The following is a 15,707-nucleotide window of genomic DNA, read 5'->3' on the forward strand; positions in this document are numbered from 1 at the left end:
AATATTAACCACTTCTTAAACATGTTTTAATAAAAATATTATAATTAAAACATGTTATAGAGGTGGTTAATATTTAACTAAATATAAACTGTATTTATATGTTGGTTTGTCCGCTATAGGAATCTACAGTTTTCAACTTAGGTCGACCAAATTTGGTATACTATCTCATGGTACCTACACACGGAAAACGATTAAAGTATAGTAATGTTTTTTAAAAGCCTTCTTCTATAGACACTAGGCCTTATCATAAAAGGAAAATTATTGTGTTATCAACGTATAATTGTTTAAATTTGCATAACTCAGTTGGTTATATGGGGTACGGTGCCATGCGTGGAGAGAGTTACGGCCATAGACATAATAAAGAAATAGACACCTCACGCGGAGTTTGATTTGCCAAAAATATACGGGAGCGATAACTAGCAGACAACCGGTATTTGTTCCGTATTCCTGTGGTACCACGTTTAAGCGACGCCTGTCGATTAGGCGAGAAAATACAGAATCATCACGTGACACGTCACACATGTTCGTGTTTGTAATCTTTTAGGTACTCTGACGTGATTCGCGAATATTTTGGCCGTGAGAATTTAAAATAAGGTAAATTTTTATTATAATTTTTAAATAAGTCAATTAATTCTTTCAAAACCCAAATAAAAAGCAGCAGATGATCTTATAATTAAAAACAAAAACATTCTAATTGCGAAATGATATTTTGTCAAAGGCTTAAGTATCTATCCGGTTTGTTGTGGTTATGGCTTGTTATGGGAATATTCTGAGATTCTAAATTGTAAACAAAAGTAAATGGAATTTTGATGAAAAGGATGATTCTACCTTGGATTAATAATGATTCTACTAAAGGTATGTAGCTATTGTCCTTGAAATAAAATTAGCTTTGACAATTTAAGTTTGATGGCTTGACCCTTCATTTCTAGATTTTTGTCCTTCGCTAATTTGTGGAGTCTGAGCTTGCAATATAAATTAATAACTTTCTTAATGATGATGTTCGATGGAAACCAAACCAGAGTTGGAATGGCTTTTGGTGTGACCCACCTTTTGCCATTTACAATTTGTATATCCCGTTCTAAAAAGTGATCATTACAAATTAAATCATGATTTGAATGTGTCGCGATTTACAGCAATTGTCCATTGAGAAAGTATTGTAGGTTTCGTTATAAAAAGATTTTAAATAAGAATGAATATTCTTAAAAATAATATGATAATTTAATCCTACTTATGGAATGAAACCTTTTCCGGTATTGTTTTACTTGTTATTGCAATGCATAAAAACACTAAATTAACCTTTTTTACCAAATAAAAACAAGATTTTTAGTAGAAAACACTTTTTCTATAACTTTTTAATAAAAAAATCACCAAAACGAATTATGAAACATGTTAGCTAACATAAAAGTACTACCCGTTTATCAAATTCACCCCTAAAGTTTTTGCGTCTGATTTTAAACCGGATAAATATTCCTAAGCGTTAGGTACTACATGGCCTAGGCCAAGCGCTCACTACTCCTCGTAACGTCTCTGTCCTGGATTCCACAAGCCTTTGCTTCGTAACGGAGACAATGCCTTTTGGAAGGCAGGACGGATACGAAACAGAGAGCCAGTGGGCGCCTAGTCCAAAGCGCCACTTAAGTTTAGTGGCGCTTTATAAGTAGGATTAAACTATCATATTATTTCAATGAATATTCATTCTTATTTAAAATCTTTTTATAACTATAGGTTTCCCTTATCTAAACCTACAATACTTTCTCAATGGACAATTGCTGTAAATCGCGACACATTCAAATCATGATTTAATTTGTAATGATCACTTTTTAGAACGGGATATACAAATTGTAAATGGCAAAAGGTGGGTCACACCAAAAGCCATTCCAACTCTGGTTTGGTTTCCATAGAATTAAAACAAGTAAAAATAGTCAAAATAATTTTTTTATTTAATTTAAAGAAATTACATCCAGTTGAAAGTGAAATAGAAAAAACCGGTGATGCTAACTTCTCACCTTTAAATTTTGACCAAGGATCATTTCGTGTAGGTTTAATTATGTTATCAAAATTTGAGTAAGATCTCCTTGGTTTTTAGCCAATTTTGTTTAGTTGTTATGAAGAGATATTCCTCTCTCTATAAAAGAAATGTAGTCTAAGAACTAGAACTTGCTGTATTACGAAATATTGTTGGCATGGACATCTTACCAGATCACCACGAACATGTTTGATGCTGAAGATGGAATCGAACATCATCATTAAGAAAGTTATTAATTTATATTGCAAGCTCAGACTCCACAAATTAGCGAAGGACAAAAATCTAGAAATGAAGGGTCAAGCCATCAGACTTAAATTGTCAAAGCTAATTTTATTTCAAGGACAATAGCTACATACCTTTAGTAGAATCATTATTAATCCAAGGTAGAATCATCCTTTTCATCAAAATTCCATTTACTTTTGTTTACAATTTAGAATCTCAGAATATTCCCATAACAAGACAACCACAACAAACCGGATAGATACTTAAGCCTTTGATCATCTGCTGCTTTTTATTTGGGTTTTGAAAGAATTAATTGACTTATTTAAAAATTATAATAAAAATTTACCTTATTTTAAATTCTCACAGCCAAAATATTCGCGAATCACGTCAGAGTACCTAAAAGATTACAAACACGAACATGTTTGACGTGTCACGTGATGATTTTGTATTTTCTCGCCTAATCGACAGGCGTCGCTTAAACGTGGTACCACAGGAATACGGAACAAATACCGGTTGTCTGCTAGTTATCGCTCCCGTATTTACCCCCCGTAGAATCTTGGGTCTATTTCTTTATTATGTCTATGGTTGTACTTTAGCATTGACTGTGACGATGTTTGTCACTGCCGCTTGTTAATAGGTAGTTGCCTGCACTGTTTGGTGAAAGGTATATACCTAAGGGAAAAATTCTTTAGTGCAGTTGTGCTGTATATTCCCGGGAAATATCGGGTACCCTATCTAGATAAGTAATTTACTAATTGTTTAAAACCGACCTTTAATCGACTTTAGTCCTAAAACGTTTATATTAGGTTCATTATGCATCGTTTAATAGTTTATTATCATTTCATATTGACGTTTAATAGACGTTAATCAAATAACGTTTATACTTGGGTTTCTGTTAGAATTAAAAGACTTAATATCAACCGTTTTATAAACCGTCTATTTTGGTGACATCGTCAACCATTTCACAACTTTTATCTCTCAACATAGTTTCAACGATTCACAAACGGTTTATCAACGAGATTTTGCTACCTGGGCACCACACTCCCCCCTTTTCGGCTTTCCGTTGCTATATGCAACGCGTTTTGAAATTTTTAATGTTTAGGCTTAGTTTCTCCTTTCGATTTAACAGTCGCCAGCCAGAATTCCCGCACGGTACTGATTAGTTCCAAATAGAACGAAACCGGTCTACCGTTGGAATTTCTGGCTATTTTATTTAATTTTTATTTAATTTATTACTCGAAGATCTATTTGATCCGAGTTTCACGTTTTTTGCTCGAAGATCTATTGGGTACGAGTTAGTAGTAAGTTTTTTAATTTCTTCAAATTTGTTTAGGATTTAGCTATATTATCCCTTTTAATTATGGACTAATCTACTTTTTCGCATATTTTATCATCCTTCTCACAGTCCATAGGTGGTTTCTTCTAACTTAACTTATCGTATTCTATTCTCCACTACACTCCCCCCTTTTCGGCTTTCCGTTGCTATATGCAACGCGTTTTCACTTGGCGATATTTCTCGGTAGAGCTAGGACGGTTTTTATTTTGATATTCGTGTCTGCTAGTGAGACCCCCTTGATTTGATAAGTTAGAAGAAACCACCTATGGACTGTGAGAAGGATGATAAAATACGTGAAAAAGTAGATTAGTCCATAATTAAAAGGGATAATATAGCTAAATCCTAAACAAATTTGAAGAAATTAAAAAACTTACAACTAACTCGTACCCAATAGGTCTTCGAGCAAAAAACGCGAAACTCGGATCAAATAGATTTAGCTATATTATCCCTTTTAATTATGGACTAATCTACTTTTACGCATATTTTATCATCCTTCTGACAGTCCATAGGTGGTTTCTTCTAACTTAACTTATCGTATTCTATTCTCCACCACACTCCCCCCTTTTCGACTTTCCGTTGCTATATGCAACGCGTTTTGAAATTTTTAATGTTTAGGCTTAGTTTCTCCTTTCGATTTAACAGTCGCCAGCCAGATTTCCCGCACGGTACTGATTAGTTCCAAATAGAACGAAACCGGTCTACCGTTGGAATTTCTGGCTATTTTATTTAATTTTAAATTAGTTTATTACTCGAAGATCTATTTGATCCGAGTTTCGCGTTTTTTGCTCGAAGATCTATTGGGTACGAGTTAGTAGTAAGTTTTTTAATTTCTTCAAATTTTTTTAGGATTTAGCTAATCTACTTTTTCGCATATTTTATCATCCTTCTCACAGTCCATAGGTGGTTTCTTCTAACTTAACTTATCGTATTCTATTCTCCACCACACTCCCCCCTTTTCGGCTTTCCGTTGCTATATGCAACGCGTTTTGAAATTTTTAATGTTTAGGCTTAGTTTCTCCTTTCGATTTAACAGTCGCCAGCCAGAATTCCCGCACGGTACTGATGAGTTCCAAATAGAACGAAACCGGTCTACCGTTGGAATTTCTGGCTATTTTATTTAATTTTAATTTAGTTTATTACTCGAAGATCTATTTGATCCGAGTTTCGCGTTTTTTGCTCGAAGACCTATTGGGTACGAGTTAGTAGTAAGTTTTTTAATTTCTTCAAATTTGTTTAGGATTTAGCTATATTATCCCTTTTAATTATGGACTAATCTACTTTTTCACGTATTTTATCATCCTTCTCCCAGTCTATAGGTGGTTGCTTCTAACTTATCAAATCAAGGGGGTCTCACTAGCAGACACAAATATCAAAATAAAAACCGTCCTAGCTCTACCGAGAAATATCGCCAAGTGAAAACGCTTTGACGCTGAGAGCGGGCGAAACGCCAAAAACCGTACCGCCGACTTCGACCTTTCCACCGGTGATTTTCCGCCAAGTGAATACCAAGCTTAAGGCTTTTTCTCCTGGTATACCCCTGCACTTTCTTTTGGTGGCGCGCGTAACGTTTTCTCTCACGTAACGACTCGTCAAACGCCAAAATAGACCGTGGGCTAAGATAGTTGGGGAAACTCCGCCTGAATGATGGTTGTTTTATCTGGGCGTTTAGCGTGTAATAGTATTATTTAAATTTACAACGCTACCAAATAAAACGGTTTTAAATGTGCTGTAGAAGGTCAAGTCAACAAGCGATTTATAGTCATCCTGCATAAATCCATACAACATATTATAAATATAATTATTAAAATATATCTACACATTTTTTAAATACAATACAATACAAAACTAAATTAATTTAAATTTAAAAATGCAGCCAACACATTGGAGCGATCATACAAAATACCACGAGAACAATTTCACTGCATTTATAATACATTTAAAATCAATCGATTTTTTGACTCGCTTTACTGTCTGATACGTTTTGCATTCTGTGAGGTCGATATGTAAATTTTTGGAGATCATAGTTTACACCTAAAAGACTAACTTATCAAAATTTTATTTTTAACATAAAACTCAAAATGAATAATACAATGTTATAAGATAATTTTCCACTCGGAACTTAAAATTAAATATGCTTGTAAAATTGTCTTACATCCTTCTAGCTATCACAATTTAAAATAAAAACTAATATAAAATTTTCAACTTTATTAATATTTTACAACATTTTTGTTGACACAAAGAAACTATCGTTATCTTGCGCATTTAACACGCTATCAATAAAAACGACTAATTCGTCTATCACCTTTAAGAACCCAGTTTTCGGGGCTCGTTCCAACAGCATTTCGTGAGAATTATGCTCCTTTTGAAAATATATCATTATTTTTGCAATCAAATCCATTTAAAGTTTTCGATTCAGTTTTTTCAATTCTTTATTTATATGTTTAATCACTTCATAGTCCTTACACGGTTCCTTATTTCCTTTATAAGTTATTATTCGCCAACAAAAAACAAAGCGAAACGAGCTTGTTTATAACGCGATGTGGTTTTGTTTTTTCTAACAGGCCACGTAATATAAAATACGTCATTAACAAACTGACTTTAAACCTGTCACACAAAAATATTTTTCGTTATACTTTGAAATAAAATTATAAATTTAAAATTTGTTTAAAACTTTTTTGTAGTATTTTTGACATTTCCAACTTGGCATCCTCGAATAAATGGACACAAAGGAATTTGATTACCGTGAACTATTAACGGTACATCACAGTCTTTCCATTTATCAACAATTAATCCGCGGAAAGGGCCGTTATCGAGCGAATAAAAGCCCCAGGCAGCTAATTATTCTTTACTATCGCCTACCCAGTTTTTGAAACTCAATAATCTTTCTTCTTCCGAAAACATTTGCAAACAATCGTAAGAAGGCGCCTTTCGTATGAAAGGGAACAAACTATCAATGAGTATTCTCTCTGCTATATATTCCGCTTGAAATTTTCGTTTCTGGTTTTTCAATTCTATAATTATACGCTTTAGTAACAACAGATCGTAGTCCTTACACAATTCTTTATTTTCTTCAACTGTCAGCAACAAATTTTGTTCTGTTATGTGTCAAAAGAAATGAAATAGGAAAAATCTATAAAAATCTTAACTCTTGGTATTTGTTTGTAGAGTGTCGGTTTCAAAAATTTCCCTTTCAATCAACACACTAATCTCATTACCGAAACCACCGGCTTGTTATATTATTCCGTCTTCCATGAAACCCAACGATAGTTTTGTCATTATTAAATACCAACGAGCTTGTCAAAATGATAACTTGACTAATCTAAGTTATATATATTTTATATTTGCTGTTGACAATAACTAAGTCTTTAAATCAATCTTGTGACGTATACGCTAAAATTTAAAATAATAATAGATGGCTGTATGTGTTAAACATTTTATATAATACCCCGCATAGACTGCAACAGTTTTGCAGTTGGCCAACGAAGTTGGCCCACAACCCAAATTCGAGTTGAAATGTCCGCCTGGTCAACCACAGATTTTATGGTTGGGTAAGTGGTGTTGGTTTCTGTAAAACCTAGTGACGGCCAACTAATGATTTTTGAAATGGATAGTAGAGTTGGGCCACCACCCACATTTGAGTCGGAAAGTCCGCCTGACCAACTGCAGTTTTTATGGTTGGGAAGCTGGTGGTTGCTTCTGTAAAACCCAATGATGGCCGAATAGTGGTTTAACGTATGGATAGTACAGTTGGGCCTCCATCCATTTTTGAGCATAAATGTCTACCTGGCCAACCTGTTTTTACTGTTGGGAAGGTGGAGTTAGTTTTGTAAAATCAGTAGGTTTAGTTTGTAGGTAACCGACATTGTTTTCCTACCAAATTAGTTGGTTCTTAACAACAGCATATGTTATTTCTAAGTCGGGCTAATTATAAAACCATGATTTTAAGCCCATAAAATATATATTTTTAAACCAACGCCAAAAATTAGTAGGTCCTAAAAAAATTCCTTGTGTGTAAATTAAGTAAACGAACATTTAATTGCGAAACATAATACCTTTTTTTATTCCATTAAAAAAATTGTCAGCATTATTTAAAAAATAACATTATTCGTCCTTATCGTTTTCACCGATGTTTTCAGCTTCTTCTGTATTTTTTTTTTTCGTTTTTCCCTTCCTCCTTCACGGTCTGGTGCATATTTTATCCAGTTTTTTATTATTGCCTCAACATCGAAGTTTTTAGCTCCTTTGATGTATACTTGAACGGCTTCTAAAGTAGAATAAATTAAGTTAGGTCTGTTTTACAAAAAATAATTAATACAGTAAATTATAGTTATAATTATAGGGTTATTCTAGAACTTGGTAATAGCATAAGTCTATAATAGTCTTCAAGAAGTATGTCTCTTTGGGAAATATTTTACTGAGAACAATTCTTGGAGTGACGTCATCATGGTAAGAAAATCTTCCCCATAACGAGGCGCTGTTATGGCTATTCGAGACAAAAGAGTGAGCGGACTTTTGTAAAAGTTTTTAAACTTACGGTTATAGTAAAAGTTGAAGTTAAATTTCAATATAATTTACCGATAATAACATCTTTAACTTTCAAGTCCTTGAATGAATTTTTTCCGTTCGCTCCTATCCAATTGTATTTTAATATCAAGTTGTGTGAAAATACTTTTTTGAGCAAGATTCTGCCTGTGTCTTTAATGCGTTTTCCCCCATAAGTAGAAAGTTTTAAAACCTATAAAAGCAAATATGTTAGGTAAATCCAACCACTAGCAAACAAACGTATAATTTTAAATACCATTTTCTTCTTATTTTCCTCATTCTCAAGTAAATGGTCCAAAATATTTACATCTTCAAGGGATTGCAAAGGTAGGGGGGGGGGCAACCCTTCGATGTCACCAAGGTCTAAAGGATTTATCCCATTTGATTGCCTTTGACTTTTCAATATCTCATCAACTTTGAAATTAAGCTCAGACATCATTAGAAAGACGCCTTTAAGGATTTTGGTTTGGCTGACATCTAAAAACCAAAAAGATAACAAATGGGTGAAAAACAATTAAATTTTAATTTCCTATTCTTGAAAGGATGGTGCGTTTGCTGCTAGAGGGGACGACTGAAGCCGATCTCGAGGCTACATAATCATTGAAATATCAAGAAATTAGTTTCCAACTTAAGAGAACTAAGAACTTCAAATAATAGTTTATATTTACATTCAGCTGTGACATCTCTTAAACAATATTTCTTTGCTCAGGGGCTGAAAACTCATTCATATTTTATAACATTTTTACATTAAAATATATTTAAAACAACTTACAATTTACTCTTTCGTGTCGATTTGACATTTGTCTATTTTCATTTCCACGAGAACCATGTCCGTAACCATTCCAGTCATGTTTAGTACGAAATGACCTATCACGCCTAATTAGACTACCATCACTTCCACCATCGCTTTCAATTTCAAATGACTTTTCCTGCGGATTATAATTCTTAAAAGACGTTTTTGGCGTCATACGTCTTTCCTTGCTTTGACTTGGATAATCGGTGTCGGTTTCAGCATCGAGTGGAGGGGGAGTACTGGAGCCAATTCCAACATTAGCTGATTTACGATTTGTGCTTAGTTGTGGTTGTGATCAGCATAGTAAGTGGTTTCGTTAATAGCCTCATTAATTTCTTTTCTGACCGTAGCGTCCGGTATTAGAATTTCACGAAAATCTACAGGTTTATATAAATAGTATATGTAAAATAATGTAGAAGCTTGTTTGTAACAAGATCAAAATTTATCTGGCAGTGGTGGTGGTGTTGGAAGTTTAATATATCTATCTTTGGTTTTCGTCTTTGGTTGATTCGATTTCCTAATTTCTAACTCATCTAAAACGTTATATTCAGTTATTTAAAAAAAATTCGGTACAAGTTAAATTTAATTAGGTATTTACCAGAATCGGAACTATCATCACTTTCTTGTCTGATGTCTTTTTTCTTAACATTTTTTGCACGTCGTTTACCTCCTCTTCCAACATTTTCAGTATCGCTACACAGATCAGATGTCATTTCGGCTTTTTTCGCAACTTCTCTAGCTTTACTGAAAGACACTGAATAACGTTCGTTTGTAAAATCCAAATACTCTAAAGCATTTTTAAAGATATAGTTTAACAAATATATTTACTTGTGGTGTGTAATGTTTTCCCTTTGTATTTCCTCCATTTTTTCGGATCACAAGGGGCGCTTTTTAGTATCAGATTACTGATTTGAGTTTGTAAATTAGGTGGGGGCCAATAACATGTCACTGGCGTCGGGCACCAAGCGAGTGGAACAACTTCCACTTACCCTTCGTTTTCAAAACTGAAAACAGCGTACATCTGAAAAACAAAATTATTGGCTGTATTTTCCTTACTATTTAACACGAGTAGTCAAACCACTTGAGCTTTGTTAAAAACTAATAATTTTAAAAATTCTTTAGCTGTTCCAGAACCGTGCACTAGTGGAACAACTTTGGCAAATTGTGAATCTTCACTATTTGGGGAAAAAAAACACTTGCACTCTAACTCTGAAAGAGAGTAGGTTTTCACACTTCTCGAAACTCTAACAATGAAAATTCCCAATAGCTTGGAATCCATGGGGTAAGAAAAATACCCATCAACCTTGTGACAAATATTGGCGACAACCATTATTTCTTTTTCCTCGGTTTGATAAATTTCACGAACTTTTATAATATCGCCAGAGTTTAATATGAAGCAGCTATCTCTAGAATGGACTGAAACAATAAACATTGGCGTCTGAACTTTTTTGAATAACCTAGAATTATTTGGAACATTAGGACTTCTGTTTTTAAATTCTTTTGATAATAATATTTGAGTGTTTTTGGGTTTTTTAACTAGGCCCTCAGTTTCGGCTAAGCGTTTTTGAAGCTGTTCTAATGGCTTATTTGGAGAACGTATAGTTTTTTTAACAATTGTAGGTAATTTTCAAAAGGAAAAGCACTAAATGCATCTAATGGGCCGTACATTTTTACATCAGAGGATAAATGGATTAATGAATGAACATTTAGCACTACAAAATCTGGTCCATAAAAATCTGAACTTGAACTAACAAACGTATTTAACAGTTCACCAGCGTAATCGCAATGAGTTTTACATAAATTTGGAGATGCTAAAATGTAAACAGCACAGGATAAAAGCCTGAAGTGTTTTAAAACGCTTTCTGGTAATATTCCTTCGCCTAAAATTGAGCCTGTATACAAAACGAACTGTCTTAGTTCAGTAGCTTTCCAACGGTCAATATATTTGAGAGATCTTGGTTTTCGTGCATATTCACTTGGGATGAATTTTTTGCATATATTAATCTTTTTGGAAAAATCATTTACCATCTGGCTACTTAATCTAACAACGTGCTTACCTTTTTTTACCATGCAATTTAAAATCCGTCTGACAACTCCTAAGCAAATAAGGTGCATGTAATCGAGAGGGAACTGCCTAACTAAATCAATGTTTAATCTTTCTAGAGGAGTAACCGACCCTACCAAATGGTGTTCTTCATTTTCTTGATTTTTAACTATTCGTTAGTACGCAAAGATACCTTTTCACCATTTGCGTCGGTTATATCTAAAACCTTTAATATTACATTTATCACACGACCAAAAACCTGTGTGTCCTTTGGTGTGTTTCACGAATGACCTAGCTGGGGTATCAAGTGTTATAGGGCCATCACAAAGACAACTAACTGTTTTAATACCATAGATAAATCCATGCTCATTAAGATCTACTAAATATTTCACTAAAGGCTCTAAATACTCGTCTAACGATTCAGGTTTGCTTTCTCCACAGAATATTCCAACCGGAAAAACCTTACCAACAATTCCATAACTAAATTTATACACTGCTGCTAATATTGGCCACAAAGTCTTATTTGAACTCTTAAATAGCGGAATTCCATCTATATTTATTGCAAATGAGAGAGGGTGGCTGTAGTGTGGGTTAGATTTAAAAAATTCAGAAATCCCTTGTTTGAAACCAATATGCCAATATTCACCCCCACTTATTTTGGATATTCCAGTCGGTTGTCTCTGTGTATGCAAAAGTGTACGAGAATCTTTTGGTAGCTCCCCATGACCATGAGCTCGTAAAATATCTAGTAAACTATTTAGTCTAACAGTGTCAATTTTATAAGTCAAAGCCCAATGGCTGATATCTTCACGTATATCAGACAAGTTGGTAGAGGAACTGCCACTATTAATACTACTGCTACTGCCACCATCAGACAAATCATCATAAGAAAAACTATCAAAGCTTTCATTAACAAAGTCAGAAAATTCATCCGAACCATTTACGCTCTCATCTACGTGGTGTGAATTTACAAATTCGCTCGCTATACATTGACTAGAGGAAGAAGAAGGCTCACTTTCGAAAAACTCTAACTGATTAGGGAGATGACCCAAAATTTCATATTCTCTATCAGAGTTAATTGTAGCTGCCTGCTCTAAAATGTTGTTGATATAATTGGCTTTTTTTCTACGTTTTTGCCTCTTACTCGACTCAGTTTCAACATTATTCTGGTAGTCCTCCCGAATTGTCTTAGTGTTTTTACTATTATCCATTTAAAACAATAGCAAAGTAAAACCTAGCTATTTTAATTAAAAAACCTAAATACTCCAGAAAAATATAATTTCCAATATAAAAAAAATATTTCAAAACAAATCTACATACATTTTCATCTGAGTCCACTTTGAATGTGATAAACCAAAACGATACTGAAAAACATTGAAACAAGTAACGGACGTTAAAATTTCAAAAGCACCATAACAAATCCTAGGCCTAGGCCTAAGTGCTTTGCTTAAATGGTAAACAAAAAATTTGGTGCAGTTTCTCATAAAATGATACTTTTATACATTAAATGTTAATTAATCATCAATATAGAATGAAATTTAATTGATAATTAAAATTTACCTTCTGAAAAATCCTCCCTTCAACGTGGTTTTCACAGTTTCAAAGAAAAGGTTTGTCCTCGTGCTCGTGTATAAGAAAAATGTTACTCTTGCAATCAGCTGACAAGAGTGGGAAAAATTCCAGAGGTAAAACCCCGTTCTTTTTATGAGCTCGTCACCTGCTTTTCGCTAACGAAATCTCCGGCAGCGCCCCCTATCCAAAAGCGCATTACCCCCTCCCTTTCTTCGTACACGGTTCGCGATACAAAGAAAGAATAAACATCGCTTAATTTTCAGCGCCTTCTTCGTATTTTTTAATATTATTGGTGTTTAAAATTTTTCAGAGAACCATTATACATATCTTTTTAATTTTTTCTCTACTTTTAAAGGTTAAAATAAAAATTATATGAACTATGATTTTAGAGTTGGGAAAAGGTTGGCATAAATACAAAATATTTTTACATAAAAAATTATTTCTAGTGAAACTAGTATATACAAATACCATTAAATAGACTTATTTGATTTATTTTATAGTAAAAAAACGCTGAAATAATACATTTTGTGATTAAAATAGTTTTGGGGTTGATTGGCATCTTTCTCGATTTAGTGCGTTTTGGAAATAGTCAGTGTAGCTCAAGCCCGACTAGCTGCAGCTCTTTTTTAGAGACTCAAACCCAACTACAAACCGTCCGACATGTTATAGGATAATATCCGGATGATTTTACGGTGAGGAAAACGTCGGAGTATAAGTGAAATAATGCAGTTAAATTTTAATTAATACTGTAAAAGTTAAAATTATTAAATATATCCCATATATGAACTGTAAATAGGAATTCTAAATTATATCTTATTTTACAACGGTTCTGTTTCTAAATTCATATGGAAATAAACGCAAAGATTTTTGAGTTCGGAATGTCGTCGGTAATTCAATTTAGTCTCCGCGCGCTTAACTATCTAAGCGGCTCTGACCCGTCTTCAAACTCGTCGCCTTGTGATTTCATAGTTGGGGAAAAGACGGCACATTAAAGATAATATTTACAAAAAAAAACAATTGAATCTGAAAGAAAGTTATGTAAACTTATATGAAACATACGGTAAAACTAAAATATTTCTTCAAAATAGGGATTTATTATATTTCATTACTGACCAAAAATTCGATTGGGAATGCTTAGGAATTGCTGTTGGTATTTTGACTTAATGCTTTTGGCGTAGTTGTCAAAGAGTCGCTCTACAACTCAAAACCAACTCCATCACTCACCCAACACGGCGACTCATAAACGACGGTCTTGTGCTACTAGGGAGAAAGTGTAACTGCAAATGTTTTACACAAAATTAATAATAATACAAATTTGTTATACTAAAAAATATACGTACGCGTGGAGACAATATGAAATGAAGTCAAATATTTAATGTTATGTTAACGTAATTCTGATAAATACAATTAATTATAAATCGGGTAAAAGATGAATCCATAATTTATCCTAGCGGTAAAAATGTTATTAAATACTACGCAGTTCAAATATCCTATACCCCATATGTAGTCTTCAAAACTTGTTGTAGCCTATTAAACCGAAAAATGTACAAATACAATAAACAGACTAAACCCGCATTGCTTTGTCAACGCACTCCCAGGAAATTTACGTATACATAAGATAAGAACGTTTCATTCTTAATTTGTTACGTTTATTCAATACACAAAGAGTAAAAGTTCACGAATTTTAATACACTTATAGTACTTAAACTACCTAAAAATCCAGGTGAAAAGACTTAAGCAATGTCTGGTACCTTAAAGTATTGAAGGGGGAAAATATCAATCCTCAGAGTCATCGTCTTATACCCAAGACACCCTTAATTCATTATAGAAATGGCAATATTCTAGCGATGTTAGTTTTATATATAATTTTCTATCATTCTCCCGTGACAGATATTGGATTGCTGTTTTTTTGACCAAAGTTTACATGTTTGATGAAACGGTTATATAAAAGACTTAACATGTTTATCTATATTTTCTAATTGTATGGTTTTTATTTTATTAAAATAAAAATTTCATATTTTAGATCAGTTCAAAAAAACAAAGAAAAACTGACTATATATGAAAATCTGTGATATAGGCACGGAAACCGATAACGTACACACTGATAAAGAAAAGATCTTAAAGATAAAGCCAAAGATACCCAGTAGGTATGCCATGGACACATCGGATAATGATTCAAGTGATAATTGTAGGTTTTATTTCTAAGAAATTAACCCCGAGAAAATGTACTTCAATTGTATAAACTTAGTAAAGGCAAGCAAAAACGTAAGAAAAGATTGACAAAGACAACAAGAAGTCGAAAGATAATTCACCTACTAAATGCCTTCCAAGTGTTCTAGATTTGCGTGAGTACCTTTTTAAAATGTCAATTTATTCCAGTAGCGTAGCCAGGATTTGATTTCTGAGGGGGCACACAATTAATGGAAACAAATAAAACAAAAATTAAAAAAATTGCATGCACAACCATACGTTTTGGTGGGGGGGGGGGGGACACAAGCCCCCTGTGCCACCCCGGGCTACGCCACTGTTTTAGTTTGATAAATTATTAAGCTTGATTGATTTCGGGAAAATTTATCTATCTGTGCTTTGTTTTTCTGTATAAGACAGTATAGCAATTCAAATACAATACTAATGGTATATTAACGTTCTAGGTAAGTAAGAGTCTAATAAAAACGAATTGGATTTGAAGTGACTGAAGTCTGAAGGTCCTATCTCTAAAAATAGTTCATAGATTAAACATTGATGAAAATGGTATGGCTTTTACCATTCCTAATTAAATTTAGGAGGAACTATAATTTATTGTTTTCTTTTAGATTGTATGTCTAGTAGTCATAATTTTAGAGTTACTGACTCAGATTCCAGTGATAACATTCCACTACGTTCTTTACAAGTTTCACCAGAAAAGCCAGATTTTAATGGTTAGTGTTACCATTAAATTTTGGTTTGTTAAAATATTTCCGTTTGTTTTAAGACCTTCAATTGCATCTATCAATGTATTTACAACTATAATGTAATCGCTGTTCTACTACTAAATAATTATTGACTTTATTAGCTTTAGAGCATATTCTTAGAAATCAAGAATACATGAAACGACAAATTGATCTAAATACCAGGATGTTAAACAAACTGATTATAAATAAACGTAACCCTAAAGTGGACGTGGACCGATTTG

The sequence above is a fragment of the Leiobunum rupestre genome, chromosome 2, assembly GCF_980474605.1.
Source record: "Leiobunum rupestre chromosome 2, qqLeiRupe1.1.hap1, whole genome shotgun sequence".
NCBI lineage: Eukaryota > Metazoa > Arthropoda > Arachnida > Opiliones > Sclerosomatidae > Leiobunum > Leiobunum rupestre.